Here is a 6,175-nt window from a genome sequence, read left to right as displayed (position 1 = left end):
TTGTGGTTCACACCGCGCAGGCTCAATGTCTTGCTTTGGTGAAAGTTGTTGAGGTCGACCAGATGTTGAGGCTTGAATTGCTGGTTTTCTTCTCCAGACTAAGTTCCCATGCTTAGGGTACTTTGGCTTGACCTATTGTTCTGCGATCAAGATTGGTTTTACCTACTTGATGTGAACTTGACTCACTTGTTGTTGGAGCTGATACTCTTTTCTTTTCCTCTGTATTCTCCTTTTTTGAATTCGCGTCAGATTTGAGCTGCGATTCTGAGTTCTGCGGGCCTCATACCATTGACCCACAAGTGGGTCTCTCGATACTTTGAGAGTTTGTTGACGTGGTGGATGAAGGTCTGTATGGAGATCTTGTCGATCAGAAAAGTTAGAACCCCATCCACTTGGCTCAATCTTCTTATTGTATGAATGTGGTGGGGTATAACTAACATAATAATCAAATTTATCACTAGGCTCTCCCAAAGTACCAATGGTCGGATCACCTTCTTCGTACCTTTTCTTGAATGATTTAATGGCTTTATTATGGCCTCGACGGCCCTTATGACAATTAACACCCCTAGGGGGAGTCTGTTCATCATATGAATCAGTGAGGGCGAAGTCGTGGAATTCGTCAACAACTTCACTGGGCAGACATCTTAGACTGTTGGAATAATGTTTTTCTCGTTCCAATAATCGTTTACACTTTTTGCAAAAACGATACGGCTGATGCCCCTTGGCCTTTGTCTTTAATGACACCATCCTTGTCATTACAGGTAAAGGATCGACATCAACATCCATCGGGGACTTACCTTTGTCCTCCGAGAATTTTATCTTCCCTTGCTTAATAGCTTCCTGGACATTTCTTTTAAATACCAAGCAGTCGTTAGTGGCATGGCTCCATGAATGATGCCATTTACAGTACTTTTTTTCCGCCAATTCCTCTTTGGTGGGTAAAACTTAACCCTCTGTGAGTCTGATCTGTCCATTAGCTAACAACAAGTCAAATATTTCTTCCGTCTTATTAATATCGAAAGAATAAAAAATGGGCTCCTTAGCCTTGGTCATGAGGTTGGATTTCTCTTTAACTCTTGCCGGCTTTAATGCTTGGCAGATATATGGCTTATCAATCACCATTTTAGCAAGAGCCACATCTGCTATATCTGTTGATTCAGTTTCATCTTCGCTCTCGACAGCATCAGCCCAACGAACTTCACTTCATCGACCATATCTTTTGTCTTTTTTTCTGTAGAAAACTTTCGTGCTTAGTAGCTATGGTTGACAACTGCAACAGATCTGAATAAGGTTGTCCAACCATCTTTTCTTAGATTTCAAACTTTAGTCCGTTAAAAGCGAGGTCTGCAAAAGTTTTCTCAGCTAAAGGGACTAGACATTTATTCCTTGCCCTTTTAAATTTGGAAATGAACTGATCGACAGATTCATTGGCTAACTGTTTGATAGTCGAGAGATCAGCTACCGACAAATCCGGCACAGCACTTTGAAATTGACAATGAAATAATCTTTCCATCTATTCCCATGATGTAACCGAATTTGCAGGTAAAGCAGTATACCAGGTAAACGCAGTTTTCGACAAAGATAAGGGAAATAACCTCAATTTCCAATAATCAGCATGAGCCGCATCGCCACATTGCGCCAGAAAACAATTAACATGCTCAAAAGTGGACTGATCTTCCTCTCCAGGGAACAATGTAAACTCTGGCATTGTAAAGCCCCTTGGATATGGTATAGTATCCATCCAGTCAGGATATGATTTTCTATAGACATTCGGGAAGTATCCCATATCTTGACCATATCTCCTCATTACAAGATCCATTACCAACTAATTTCTTACTTGACCCATGACGAGTGCAGGATCTACAACATAATTAGGTGGTAATGGCTGGTTTAGATTTTGGTTAGGTAATTGGTAAAATGACTGCTGTGGTAACTATGGCTATTGTTGAGGTTGTGGCTGTATGATCTGTGGTACATTATGAGCAATCATAGGGGGATTAACTGGTGGGTTTAACTGTGCTGGCAATGGTAGCTGGACTTGAACATTCGGACCTATAGAGGGTGGAAAATGCTGATTTACGTTAGGCACTGCAGGCTGAGGTGCCTGATGTTGTGGTTGATTATTTATTTATTGGAGTTGTTCTTGCCCCCTAGGCAAAAACGTTACAGGATTCTGAATATCCAAGACTACAGGTGGAGGATTTACCTAGATTATAGGAGGACCTTGTGCCTGAGTAACTTGATGTCCTCATTGGAAGTCCCTCTTCACATCGACGATCCCGCCCTTTCGAATATTACCAAGGGGAGAAACCTTGCCAGTAGTACCTGGTGAGAGGTTTCCTCAAGCTAACCCCTTCATTTGGGCCCATGTTAGCCTGAGGAAACCTCTCACTAGGTGCTACTGGCAAAGTTTCTCCCCTTAGTAATATTCGAATGGGCGGGATCGTCGATGTGCCTTGGGTCATCGTCCCAAACTGTATTGCAGGACCTCCCAATGTTGATGGAGATCCTATTCTCGGTTGGGTCGGCGCGATGGACCCTCCATATTGACCTTAAGTACATTCATGATAAGTGTTGATAATCAAAGGCCTAACCACCTCAGTCATACACCTCACCACATAATCAGCGAACTCATTCTGAGTTTCCTCAATAGTTCGCCTCATAGTAGAAAGTGCAACTAGTGTGAGCTCAGTTTGCCTTCTATCTTCAACACGCTGCCTCGACATATCTATGACCTCCTCTCGAGATTGATTAGCAACCTCGTTATGAAGAAGTTGAGCGAATGATGTCTCAGCACGGGTATTATCTTCCGCCATCAATGCAACTAGCTCGTCAGTAGTATTATTCGAGTTGGTGCGACTTCGGGTGCGTGGTATAGCACTTTCTCCACTTAACTCAATAGATGTCCTACCGGGTGTGCCAAAAAGATGTTTCGCTAGTTTTATCCCGTCGAAAATCTTTCACCGAATGCTATGTTTCGGATTTTATTAGAGGAGACTAGGGTCTTGAATCAAGCTCAGACAGAGAATGTCAAATGTGTTTATTAAGCCCAACTTAGGCCTTACAATTTAGCTCGGTAATACACCAAACTTGACAATACTAACAATGAGATGACAACTTGTAAATGCCAAGACCAAGCTATGTCGAAATCTTATCAACGACACAACTAATATATGACATTGCAATTCAAGGTACGCCAGAATCTAATCAATGACGTGACTTGAGAGAATATGGCTGGAATCTAATCAACAGCTATATTCCAAGCACAATGCCGGAATTTAATCGACGACGCTAAACTGGTGACACAACACTGGAATTTAATCAACAATACTGGACCTGAGAAAGACTCTCGCCGAAATTGGATCTACGACGTGGAATCTAAAAGCTGTAACTACGACTACTCCTAATGTGCCAAAAGTAAAGATAAATAAAAGACGTGTTGTGTTGTTCGAAGATGTTCTACGTCAAAAATCCTTGTGTATTTATAGAGCAGCCTGATAACCGTTGACCGGCCACTTCTCCTTGAAAGTCTTTTTCTACTTCCTTATGTTTCGCACTTTAACCGCTTCCTGACTTGTCGATGTTGCTTACGCTCCTTGGGCATCACGTAATAGCTGATTTTCTTCCACGTGTCTCTTTATTCCTTGCTGTTTCCTAAATTTCATTCCTTAACTTCCTTGATCTTCACGCCCACGGTTATGTCTTTACCTTTTGACGCGTGGAAATGAATTTCTTTACCACGTGTCACCATGTATTTAATCCATGATTTCAGACTCATCGACATCACGTGCAAAGCTCGTGATTTTGGACTTGTTGACGTCATGTGCAAGGCCCGTGATTTTAGACTTATCGACGTCGCGTGCAAAGTTCGTGATTTTGGACTTGTCAACACTTTTATGACGTGTCCTGTCGATAACTGCTCCAAATCTTCCCAATGCCTCTGGGCCTGATTCACAGCCTTTTTCCAGATTCATGCTATGTGGGCCGTGTTTTATGTCTTTTGTGACTTGCAACCGACCCACTCTCATCAGGGGCAATTTTGAGTGTCAACAGAAGTCCATGAAGATCATGGATGAATTCAACTCTGTACTTCTGTTCCTCCATTTACTATCAGTATCACTTTTTTGTTTTACATGATCGTATTTCGTAACGAGTCCAATTGCTTCCTTTATGGGGAAAAACGGTGGGACTTTTTTCTACTGTGCTGTCATGTTTTCAATTCTACCTTAATTTATGTTGTGTTGTAAAGACCTAAATGGGGCAACCAGAGAAGAATAGTGACTGAAGTGATTATATGCTTAATTTACTTCTATTCTTCTTCGTAGGAATGCATTCGGTATAAACCCAATCGGCAATACACGCTTGTTACCTCTAGAATTTAAGGATCACACATATTTTGCTGCTACCGGCTGGAATTCCATGATTGTCTCTTTATTCTAAGAATCTATCGCTTGTGATTAGACCTCAGTCTATGGCTTTACCTGGGATGAGTGGGATGAGGCGATTCATGTAAATCATTCCCTCCACTCAGTTTAGAATTTCCAAGTGACGGTCCTCAGTCACAAGCCTAAGTTTCTAGGAAAACGAATGATCCAAGAATATGGCGGGCTTCTCAGGAAAATGGAAAGGTTAGTTTGCTAGAGCAGCCAAAGACTATTTTTCTGGAGAAGAACTCCCTAAGCACCATGTTTGCTGAGTGGATGAATAAATCCAGCTAGAGCAACAAGGACGGAAGAGCTAAACGGAGAGGATCGCATTCGTGATGCTTTGAATTGGAGATCTGTTTACTGTCCTTTTGAAAGAAACACAAGAGAGGCTATATACTTGCTTTGATTTGCATGTAATTTTTTTTTTGTGTACTCGCCCTTCTTTTTTTCAACTCTTGCTCTCCTCTCTTTTAATTTATTGTTGCCTTTTCTTTCTTCTTGTCCATCTTCTCCAAATCCCTCCCTCCATCGATTTTTCTTACACTTGCATAAGCAAGTGAAGGCACAAAAGGACGTCTTCACGCGTTGGCACCATAGAAAACATATACAACCATCTTTATTTCATCCAAAAGGAAGCTTACAATAACATCTTAACCATAACCAAATGTCGAAATATTAGAAACCTTTCAAGCACAAATTTCTTCAGTGCTATAGATTTTAGGATTTCCTATTTTCGCATGGATTGTCACGTAAACACGCACCAGTAGGTACTATAGACCACACACAAGTAGTGCATCGTTCAAAATCTCTTGGCTAATGACATGTTTCAAAATAGTCAGACTCCCTATGCCATTGCATGTTGCAAAAGAATAGAGTGCCACCAAAAAATCTGGGATTGAAAGCTAAAATTCCAGAAGGCACCAGGATTGATCTGATGAATGCCAAGATCATCTTGTTTAGATTTGCAATGAACCGTAAGCACCGCTCCTTCCGGTAAATTGTTGAAAATATGGACTTCAGTTTTATGGAAAGCATCGACGGAGCTAGGTTGTCAGAAGACAAGAGTGATCATGAGCAGCATGAACATTGTGTTTTTCTTAAACACATACATTTTCGTCAACTTTGTTTTTCTTTTGGAACACGAACACAGTCAAGTATGGTGGAGAAACCTATTTAAGGATGATTAAAGCTTCATTTGGTAAGAAATGCATCCATACAAATATGAAGGTCACTTATGTATAGTCTGGGAAAATCTAGTAATGTATTTATTAAGATATCTATTCTTGTAACTTAATAATCTTCGAGTCTATTTTTTTCTATATATACATACATCTATACTTATATGTAGAAATTAGATGCAATCCATTTATCAACATATTTACACTTGTATCTTTTTTTTTCTTTATACATCTATACTAATACCTAGAAAGTAGATGTAATGTATTTATTAAAATATCCATAGTTGTATCTTTTTTCTTTCGCATTGATATTTCTTTCTATATATTGTTGACACTTGAATTTTAGTCGACAATTCAAATTTTTATTCTTGTAAAAATACAAAAAAAATGAATGTTTGAAATAGTAATGAGTCTAATGACTCATCAATTAGGACCAACACATCCCATTTACATAGTCTAATTCACCTAAGCCATGTCTCAGCTGAAGGTCTTCAGTCGCAGCCCATGCTCCGAACTTAGCCTCATCAATTCAAGTCCATCACTTGAAATTGACTGATTCAAGCCCATAAA

Source organism: Syzygium oleosum, unplaced genomic scaffold, assembly GCF_021117445.2.
Source record: "Syzygium oleosum isolate NSW1041296 unplaced genomic scaffold, Sole_v2.1 Sole_v2.01, whole genome shotgun sequence".
Taxonomy (NCBI): domain Eukaryota; kingdom Viridiplantae; phylum Streptophyta; class Magnoliopsida; order Myrtales; family Myrtaceae; genus Syzygium; species Syzygium oleosum.
The sequence above is the reverse complement of the archived record's forward strand: the minus strand, read 5'-3'. Positions refer to the sequence as shown.